Source organism: Pinus tabuliformis, chromosome 9, assembly GCF_031772625.1.
Source record: "Pinus tabuliformis cultivar Carrire ecotype Pingquan chromosome 9, CPIR1, whole genome shotgun sequence".
In the NCBI taxonomy this organism is placed as follows: Eukaryota; Viridiplantae; Streptophyta; class Pinopsida; order Pinales; family Pinaceae; genus Pinus; species Pinus tabuliformis.
The window spans coordinates 500,121,808-500,133,612 of NC_142307.1; the positions used below are offsets into that span (position 1 = coordinate 500,121,808).

The 11,805-nt window shown below is 34.7% G+C and overlaps 1 pseudogene; it reads right to left on the reverse strand.

The window, feature by feature from the left end:
• Positions 1-11,032: 11,032 nt before the first annotated feature.
• LOC149149409 (oleosin pseudogene) lies at positions 11,033-11,401 on the reverse strand (annotated as a pseudogene).
• Between the last annotated feature and the right edge of the window lie 404 nt (positions 11,402-11,805).

An 11,805-nucleotide genomic window follows, 5' to 3' on the forward strand; every position in this document is an offset into this window, starting at 1 on the left:
TTCCTGATTGTTCAATGAGAGATAATATCATTCGGGAGGAGCACAGTGGAGGTCTAGCCAGGAATTTCGGCATAGACAAAACATTAGATCAGCTCAGCCATTTTTATTATTGGCCAAGAATGCGAAGGGATGTGCAGATATTTGTAACTAGATGTAAATTGTGTCAATTGGCGAAAGGACACAGTCAGAATATGGGACTCTACACACCATTGCCTATGCCGAGTAGACCATGGGACTCAGTTATTTTGGACTTTGTCTTTGGTCTAACAAGGAGGCAGCGGGGTTACGATTCTCTGATGGTAGTAGTAGACCGGTTCTTGAAAATGGCACATTTCATCCCTCGTAAAAAAACCAGCGATGCCACTCACGTGGCCCACCTATTTTTCAGAGAGATCGTCAGGCTACACGGCCTGCCTAAGTCCATTATTTCTAGCAGGGACATGAAGTTTACAGGGCACTTCTGGTGCACCTTACAGAAGAAGATGGACACACAATTAAGTTTAAGCTCTACTTATCACCCGCAAACCGACGAGCAAACAGAGGTGGTAAATAGGAGCTTGGGGAACCTGCTACGAAGTTAGATCAGGGAGAATCCATGAATGTGGGATCATGTACTTGCCCAGGTAGAGTTCGCTTACAACAACTCACCCAAGCACAGCATGGGGTATAGTCATTTTCAAATCTTATATGGCATGCATCCTCACAAAATGCATGAGTTACGAGGTCTAGGATAGCAGGACAGATGGAGTGCTGAAGGGGAAGATTTTACCATAGCAATGAATGACATACACGAGTAGGTAAAGATGAAGTTGTAGGACAACAGTCAAAACTATAAGTAGCGGGTAGACCTAAAATGGCGAGAAGTACAGTTTAATGTGGGCGATGAAGTCCTCACGCATTTTCGCAAGGAACGTTTTCCTAGAGGTGCATATAACAAATTTTCAATACAAAAAGAATGGCCCTTGTAAAATTCTGTGAAAATTTTTAGCCAATGCTTATAAATTACATCTGCCATGAGGAATAGGCATCTTGCCCATTTTTAATGTGGCAGACTTGTTTCCATATATTGCCAGTCCTGAGGAAGACAATACAACACGGCCTACACGGGACACACAGGAAGGAAGTGAGACTTGGATGAGACAAATGCCTTCAGCTCAGCCCCTTGAGATCGAGAGGATCCTCGACACTCAGGTGGCCAAGCGAACTCGACAGAAAGAATACCTGTAGTATCTGGTCAAGTGGAAGAACCATCCCATTGAGGACAGTTCATGGCTTGATGCCAGACAAATACAACAGGCGGGCTATTCAGTCGAGAAGCTCATGGACCGGAGTCATGAATTTTTCTTACCCTGGGAGCCTAATGTAGGAGCATCCAGCTGAGGGTACCATGACTGGGTGTTTAGTCTCAGCTAAGGAGGACAAGTTCATTATCATTTAGTTTCATTTACATTTGTTGATCAAAACAGTGTCTAGGAACTTGTTTTTATTTCATTATTAGTTAAGGGATATTTAGGAACAGTATAGTTAGGTTAGGGTCATTACCACCACATTGTTTTGTCTTTTCATTAATTTATCTTACAACTGTCTTTTCATTTAAAAAAAAAAATATTGTAAATCTTACAGCACAAGAAAACCCGAAATAGTTATCAATTATGTAACTATAAAAGCAACTGAAGAATAACTGTGAACAGTTCAGGTAACTGTCTGATAACAATACAAAAACCAATGTAATACATTTTGAAGGGGTTCAATGCACGAGAACAGGAATACAAAAAAGGAGAAAATAATTTTCAAACACCTGAGTATCTGAATCCATCTGCAAACAGTCTGTCTATGATATTTATTTCTTCCCTCTAATTACTGTATGTGTCAATTAAACAACACTGTGTGTTTCCATTTATCTTTCCTAGTAAACAGAGATATAGTTCCTGAGTTCAAACAATGAATCCATAACAGAGTGTTCCTAACATGGAGTTTCAGAAACAACAATAGTTCCTAAATATATGAAAGCAGATAATAGCTACCAGCCAATTCTGAACAGAACTAGGATACAACTACTGTAGAATGCAATCATAACAGAGGTAACCCATTTACACGAAATTTTCTTGTTAATTCCTCCTTTATAAATATAATGTTGGCATACATAAAGAATAGTTCAGAGTGCTAGATAATAACAGAGTAAGGCAAGACAAAACAATCAAACCCCGAAAGCCAGGGTTGAACCCTAGTTGGTCACAAGAGAAAAGGCAGAATAAATTACATGTAGCCATAGCCCGAAATGCAGGTGAAATTACATACAGTTGGAACTAAAGGTCACACAACAACAAAAGATAAATAAACGAAGGAGCACTGAGACTTTCCCAGTGTCGTGACAGAGAAAATAAGACTACAAATTAAGTAACAGTAGCAGAGAATGACCCTACCGGAGTCATTGGGTTGTAACCGTTTCAGAGACCAAGCCTGGAGCAAACCCCAACCTGCCATAGAGAACCAGTAGAACCATATTAGTTAATTGTATGCCAAGAACAACCTGAAAGTGAAAGTTGACAAGAAAAGCAAGAAGAGTCGGCTTACTTGAAGAGTCATAGTGCTAGAGGAATGAAACCCCAACTGAGTCACAGTCACAAGTGAAAACCCTGCAGACAAAGGGGCGACTGCCATTAGTGTCAAAGAAAAATGAAGAAGACAAGCTATAGCATGGACGAGTGAACTTATCTTGCCAAAACCAAGCGAAGCCGAGGAAGTCCACTGTGACTGTGACCTACTAGAGCATAAAACATTCATACATCAACCAGAGAACCAATAATCGGAATCCTAACCAAAAAAATTGAAGCAGAGCAAGATAACGGAATAGAGGAAAGCATAGTAACCACGCAGAAGGTTAAAGAGCCAACAGAGGAACTAAGTAAACCCTCTCACGAAGTAGACAAAGCCTTCAGTACAGTGCCCAGGCAACCAGGTGACGAAACAACAAGTGTGGGTGGAGTTACCTCGCCACCAGGTGGAGGAACCCATAGCCAAGTGCATACAGAGCGTTACTTCCGAGCTCTACACAGTCGCAAGCAGGCCAACGAGAGCACACAAACCCTCATCGTGACAGAGAGAAACTGGGAAATGCCAAAGTGAAGTGAAATGAGGGTTTTGGCAAAACCAAAGAGTGGGAAGGCGAAAATGGAGGCGAGTACAAGCCAGCGTACCAACAATAACTCCACAATCAATGCCAATAGACAAATATCTTGTTTAATCAACTGCTTAAGACTAATCATATGTGTTGACCCAAATCATATATTAATCATTTTTTAATTAACATTAATCCATAGTTACGGGCTGGTGCCATCAGTAGCCCTGCAAAAATAGAAAGAAGGGAATCATAGCAAGTATGATTGTTTTGTTTTAATGGTGAATAAAAGCAAGTTATGATGCAAAATTTCTCTGGACTTGTTCACCTTGCTTTCATTTTTGAAATACATACAAGTTTGATCTACGCATTTCATGGTGTGGCAGTTTATGCTCATTGTAAATGAAAACTCAGCCGGGGAGATTTATTCTACCGTGTTTCCATGTAGGTAAGATTATCGACTTGATTACTGCTCTGGTCATTTGTAATAGATAGTTTAGTTTTGATTGGATGGACTTTTAATTCATAAATGTTAACGGTATTTTCTTATTGGTAATTGTTAACGTGTTTTTAGAATGAAAAAAATTTCAAGTTATAGTGCAACTATTTTCAGGTTGGGTTTGCTAACGTGTTTCTATGTGATACATGTCAAAACAAGGATACATATGTTGTCGTATCACTAGAAAGATTTACATTCAAACCATTCAATCACACAATTTATTTTATTTTCTATTATTATATTTTATTGCTTTCTTCACATTGTTTCGATATGAGCTTATACCTCTTTTCAATCACATACAAGTGAAAGCATGCTAATATTTTGGTTTACATGTGAGATGTCATCAGGAATCATGTTAATTGTTTCAATATTGAAATTAAATAAAATTGTAACGTATATAAGTATTTGTAAATAGTTTTATTAAGAAGGATATATCGATCTATTTAGATGTGTTTAAAGAAATGGGTGTCTTTAATTGAAGATGCTCTTATTAAAAAGGTATATTTGTCTATTTCGATGTGTTGTCTATGAGTTGTCTGTAGGAAAAAAATGGTTCTCAATCATTTATTTATCTAATGAAAATATGGAAAGGAATGATAGGATTTTATCTTAAAAGATATGGGTAATGTTATGGAGTAGGTGATTAGGTTAGGATGAGATGTGTCATTTTTTAGCTTAGAGACAATAATGTGAATAAGTCATTTTGAAGATAATTATTAAAGTTTGTGTTAAGATCTATTTGGATAGCTAGAAATAATTCAAAGCTCTTAGAGGAGAACCAAAGTTACATTGGATTGTTGTTGGAGCTTTAAGTTATCTTTTAAAATATCTTCATCTTCCTATAGTAGGAAACTTGGAAGGAAGATAAAAGAGGATCTTGTTGCTCAATAAATGAAAATATTATCCTCCCTAAATTTACCTTCAATAGCTAGAAATGGGAATCTAAATGATCTCTACATGCTTCATTTGATGAGGCTTCTACATAAGAACTCAAGGGTTATAGGAGGATGGAGACAAATCATGAATAAGATGAAATATATCACGATGGGTTATAAATGAATACTAACAAGCCTGGAAGCAGAAGATATCTAATATATATTGTCCTTGCATCCTCCAAGCCCAGATGGGATGATAAGGAAGGGACCTAGCTCCAACTTCTTGAGTAATTCTAAGCAAGCCATTCCTAAGTAATTCCAAACAAGTCATTGGACAAATTATTTCCAAGCTTCCCATGTTATTTTGACAACAAAAGAACCAAGAATTTTAAAATGACAAGGGGATCCACATAAAGAAAAATGACACTTTACCTTACTAACATGACTATTGAGCTTAACCCCATGAGAGAGGAGAGTTCAAAGGAACATTTTTCCTTCCAAAAAACTACACCATCCAATTTGCCAAAATGTACTGCATATAAATGTCAATAAGATGAAGGCACCATCTTAATTTCTTGAGTAACGAATGACAAAACGAAAGATTTCTCACTCCATTTTCCACCCAGAAAATGAGCCTCAAAATATTATACAAGTTCATAAAAGGAGGCTTGGTAAGAAACAAAAATGAAGAATATAATGCATGACTAGCTTGTAACATTTGTAAATAATTGTAAACTCGTCAACAAATTGCAAGTTTCTTATCTTAGTTATAGTCATTTATTGGAAAATAATAAAATTATCATATCATGTCTTCTCTTTCTATAATGCAAATGTTAAATATTTATTCATCATCTATCTAAGCGCTACTCTAACATGTCATAAGGAGAAAAGGTGATCCTATACCTCATCCATTCAATACTATTACCAAAGGAATTACATTTGATATTAATTTATAATCACACAATTCATGGCCTTTGATTCCGTCCTACACAACAATGCATGTAGATAAAGTTGTTAAGATAAACCTAGACCTATGGTGTAGATATATATTGCTTACAAAATTAAAAATTACATCACATGGATATGCAGGGGAAACTATAGAAAATTAAATAAGGAGGATGAACTTGATAAGTTTGGGTCACATGTTTCGAAATCTTACCACTGCATTGACTCAACATAGCATTTTAATGGAACGTTGCATTCTTAGATTGCAAGGGGTTAGCTCAACTAATTGCCACCAATGTTGTTGAGAAAATTTTAGCTAGTTCAATCTAGCAGGTGCCAAATTCAAATCCCCCAAGGTGGGGCACCCTAATATTCTAAAATGTCGAGAATATCCCTTGGGCTTCCAACAAGGTTTTCGTTAAAAAGAATTATTTATTTCATGAATCAACTAATGATAATTAGATATGTCTCCTTTGATGTTTCGAGAGGAGACATTTGTGAGAGTTTCAGTTAGTGCCTATGAAAATCATTGCCTATTTTGAATGTGACCTACTATTAGCTTTATATATGATTTAGCTTGAACTGTCTTCTCCATAGTACTAGGGTGAACACAGTCATCAGATATAGTACAAGATCTATACAACTGTGGTAAGGTCACACTTTTCATTGTTCCATATAGTAGCAGTTATGGAAGCAATTATGTTTGCATTTTTTCTTGTTTCCCATGCACTATTGAGATAATAGTATGTTTCCAATTTTGCCAACATCATGCTATCTGGATTTAGTAAATTTAGATTTTTTAAATCTATAGATTATATTATACTAAATACAATATTATTTTTGTCCACAAATTACTAAAATAGTTCAATGGGATGTGGAAAAATAGTTTCCAATAGTGTACTTAGTCTTGACAACATCATATTTTCTAACATAGTTACCAAATTTTCCTGAATCGAGGAAAAAAATACAAAAAAATGCCAATACAATTCAAATACTGAATAGTTTAACAAAAATCAATCTAGTTCATACTATAGGTGGTTAACATAGTGGATCAAATGAAAAAAGTCCATAGTTCATAGTTTAGGTGCATGTAACATTCATTCGTTGGCATAGTAAAGAGAGAAACCTCCCTAAACTCAAATAGATAGTTGTGGTATGGTGTGCATGGAGAAGAAAAATAAAGAAATCATATTTTGGAGAGTTATGGTTTATTTAGGTTCTATAGGTTAGACTCCCAAGTGGGTGGGTGGATATACGAGTAATAACAATTTTGATGTTACTAGGACAAAATGCATGCTATGAGTGATATCAATTTAAAGGCAAGTCATAAGGGAGAGTTACGAGCACTGATGATAAGACATGATGTTATTCTCTTTCTCATCAATTTTTTTCATGATGACCCAAACAGCTGAAGTAGAATTGGCCATGCAGAAGAAAAGGAAATGGAAGTACTTTTAAAATATGAAAGGAGAGAATTTGTGAAAATAGTCAAATTTTGATTAAAAAAAGTGATTGATTTTTCTATAAAATAGATTTTGAATATCAATTTTCCAAATGTGCATCTCATATTTATGAGAGAAGGATCTTACATAAGTAAATTTTGAAATTAGGGAAAGATCTTAAATCTAATATTTGAAAAAAAACATAGGTTTTAGAGGGAAGAGGTGAATGTAGGTTTTATTGGGTGAAATTTATTTGGAAGAATTTTTTATTATCCACAGTTGGACGTTATTTAAAATTCGAAATAAATTAGAAATAAAATGAGCCAAATACATAGTTGAAGGAAAATGTCTAAGATATATATTATCGATAAAAGTGTTTAAGTTATATATTATACAATTTTTGTCCAATTAAAATATTTTCATTCAAATTTTTATCGTATCTTATGGAATTCGAATCCAAATTTGAAATTCGTAACTGTTGAGTCAATTTAACGTCTTAAATTGTTCTACATAAATTATTAGTCTGGGTATCGTAAACTGATGAAGTTTAGTGCACTATATGTGCTTAGTTAACCATTTTACTACTTCCTTGCTTTATAGTTTATGTTGTTTTCTGGGGTTTTGTTTCTTATGCTTAAGGAAATTAACCTAAGAAAGAAAAGTTATGCTTCTATATGAAATCTCTAAATATTAATGGACAACTAAATTAATGACTTTTAATGTTAAAATTTAATTTCTAAAGAAGGGAGAGAAGGAAATGAACATTAGATAAAAACAAATCAAAACTTTGAATATTTAGATTAATCTAGGCTGGAAAAATGTCTATGAAATGAAAACAAAAATGATAATGCTAGTTTAAAACAATACAAAAATAACTATGATCTACTGCAGGCTCAAATACCATTGGGAAAATTCAATATACGAAGATGTTGAATTCATCTTCATGAAATGACTTAAGCAATTTAGTATACAATAGATGTGATCTTAAGAAAGCATGGGAAATGAATCTATCACTGTTGCATGAACAAACACCCAAATTTAGTCTAATTAGAAAATGGTAGAGCTACCTTCTTGAGACGACTTAGCAAGCATAGGAAATATAGTCAGTTATGCTAATTTGAAATGGAAAGAAAATACAAAACATGTAAAGGAAAACTAATCTACTGTGTGCTCTAATGCTCCAAGCACCAATTGGAAAATAGGAGGACTACTTTCTTGGACTATTTTGTTAGCATAGATTACACAGTTAGATAAATCTACAATCAACTAGTTGAACACATTTGCATGAATTACACTTGCATGAATGGAAAATCTAAACTATTAAACTTGAAAACAATCAGAAAAATAAAATGACATACTTGAATGAAGTCAACGCAAAATTACAAAATAAAATCTACTCTACCTTACATTCTAATATGCTGCATGACATCTTCTACTTCACATCTCCTTCCATGTTAGGAACCTCAAAGTTTTATTCAAATTCTTCAAAATTACAAAGAACAAAGTAATGACAAGGTGAGCTAACAAAGTTAACAAAGCTTCCAAATAAAGGAGAGAGATCTCCTATTTATACAAAAGGATGAGAAGTTATCTCATTAATGAGAGTCCATGAATCTCTCCCTATATCTCTAGAGTTATAATCAAAATAGGAAATGATAAGACACATGTCTTCTTAGAGTTTCAATGCAAATAGGAAATGTGACACATATCCTCATGATCCCATGGTCTTCTCCACTCAAATTCGAATTTGGCTTTAGGATGCCACATAAAGGTCTTTTATAATCTTCCTTTTGACCTACACATGTCAACAATCTCATCCCACTTGTTAGGTGTAAGCATATGCACATTATTTTCTATTTTTTAATGACAAATTCACTTAAAAATACAAAGAATTAATAAAGTTTGGAAAAACATAAATGTGACCCAATAATGATGAAAGTGAGATGAACATAGTGATATGGTAGTGAAATGAAGGTGAAATGGAGGTGATATAATGGACATGATAAGTAAAGTGTAATGGAAGTGAATGACAATTTTAAGACCCAACATACCCCCCAGCTAAAGCTATTGCATATCCTCATGCAATATATATTATATTAATTCTTTTGATCCTTGAGCTTTGGTTTAACTTTGCATGATATCATTTGATAACTTCATACTTCTGCAAAGTGTTTTACTTGAATTGCAACATGCTTGGTTCTTGTGTTACAACCATATTTTGTTGTTGCATTCAATTTTGATCTTTGAACTTTGCATAATGATAATTTGATTATTGTTTCAAATTATATCTTTATTGGATTGCATCATGGTTGGTACTTGTGTGACAACCATTATTGTGTTTGTATCCAATTATCCTTTAAGAACTTTTGAAAAGCCATTGTGTGCTCATAATAATAATGTAATAGTTAATATATTTTGGGAGTATGTGGGCTTATGAATATGATATGGACATGGCAAGATATGAATATGAATGTATTCCCCCCCAACTGATGGTATTGGCAATTTTATGAAATGAGGAAGAGAAATGTTTTTCCAGCAATTATCATTCTAGCTTTTTATGGAATTCTATGGTAAAAAGTTAGAAAATGACGTACCTTAACTTACCCTTTGGAAATGGATGAGTTGTATCTATGGTGGCTATAATCTTCTTCAAGTGGCTGGACAAAAAGAGTCATGGATAAAAGAGTCAAGATGACGTTTTATTGCTTCTACTAAAACTTGTTCAATCCATTGCTGAATGGTGCTGATATGTTGCAGCTACATATCTTTTATATATGCTCCAAAATGCTGAAAATAATAGTCTTCATGTCGTAAAAACTCATTGGCACAATTCATGCTATTTGAATAGATGTTCTAATGTTGAACATAGTAGGAAATTGTTGACTTAGTGGCCATTAATGGATGCCACTAGTAAACACGAGAACTCTCACCATTGATGATAATGAGAGTCAAGATTCCCAAACACATCTTGCTAGGTACGAATAAATTTGCTGATGTTGAGTCACCTAGAAGATCCGATGAACAAGGGACATTAATGTATTCCCATTGTTTGTCGGCATGAGGACTTGCCATTAAGGCATGTAAGACTCAAGGTGTTTTTGCAAGGAATTTAGATTAAAAGGACTATGGACTCAATAATTTGCATTAATGCAGGGTTTATTTGAAAAATGAAAATAATATGAAGGGGAAAATGAAAATGGAAGATGGAAATTTAATGTAATAATGAAATGGGCAATAACCATGTAACCGAGCCTCTTGCTTTTATTTGTGGGTTAGGAGTGGACAAAAAGTAATGGAAAGTGTATGTGAATGTAAATGGAAAATATGAAGGGAAATGAGGTGAATGGTTTATTATGAAGTATGGATGTAATGGAGACAATAGTATCTGAAAGTTTTGCAAGTGCTTGGATCTGATTTTGCATTAGCATGTGCTCATGCATTGATGTTTCTTCTTTGTTTCTGATCATCCTCTTATGAAACAAATTGGTCTCTGAGAGAGACACTATTCACTTGTAGCCATCTGCCCTTCCCCCTGGAACCTGTAAAAAAACTAATACTTCTTTTGCAATGGAATGTAACGCTATCAAAAGAGAGGGGTGATCAATCTCTCTAGTTATGATATTTACACACAAAACTAAGAATTCATACTAATGAAACAAGTTCACGAAGGAAAACCAAAAGAATTTATACCTGCTTCGGAATTAGTGCCTCAAGTTAACTGTTATATCTTTTGAGCAATTTCTTCATAATTTACTATTTTCAAACTCTAATGATGGATTTCTCATTTTGTAGATCCCGTCGATATCTTTCCAACGACACTTGAATCGTCGAAATCCGATTTCGTATGAGAAAGTTAGACTTATTTGAACAGTGAGGTTTATCAGCTGCAGAATTGATGTTTAGCTGCAGAATGGCTTTCTAGCTGCAGAATGTGCACAATTTCTGTAGCTAAAAATCTTGAATAGAAAGTAGCTATGCATTTTTCATCATCAGTCCAAAATTAATCAATACCTTCCAGAAAAGTAAGCAAATAATCTACTTATTTCATTGATTCAATTATTATTATTATTATTATTATTAACAATATCTGGAGCTTTATTTAAAAATACCCCAATTACAACATACCATAACATGAGCATAATCTTAACCCTTATCAGAGTTTGAACAAAATCCAATAATTATCAAGGCTTACATAAGCTCCGGGAGTAGCATATTCTATCGGGTCTGCACCAAGGGGATGCCTGCCATTAATGTAGTTGTAAAGCAATGATATGGCAGATAAGGCTGTCTGTCCAAAGCCTCCTCTCGACATGAACCCTGCAACTGCTACAGAAAACACAGTTGCTACTAGTATCATTATGGGACTGAAGAAAATGAGAATAGGAGTGAGAACCACCAACCCTACAACTGTTCCAGTTAATGTCAGAACAGTCAAAAGAAGCAAAACTACACCAGAAACGAACAGGGTGATGAAACCCAAGATCTGAGTTGAAATGGGCATATGATCATGAATTTTCTGCATCACTCCCTCATACTGATCAACCACCTCAAATGCTTAAAAACACTGAAAACCCATGAATTTGGCAAGTTAGCCTCTGCAGCGCTAAAATTAAGTTCATACAACGAATAGTTTACATGTTCGAGGGTGACTTGGATATGATGGGCAATGGGGGTATGATAAACTCTCAGTTGACCGGCGATGACCATGTGACAAAGAGAATCGGCTGATAATGACCTGATGGCTATGAAGACAGATGAGGAAATGCATGTTTTGAACACCCGTGTGGTGTTCAAACAGTTCATTGTGAATTGATTCATTCGAAACCTTTTTTCTGAATCCATGGATTTTATGACAGACAATCATAATTGTGTTTCCTCAAAGAAGCATAGCATCCTATGAATCAGATTTGATGGCCGCTCTGCTGT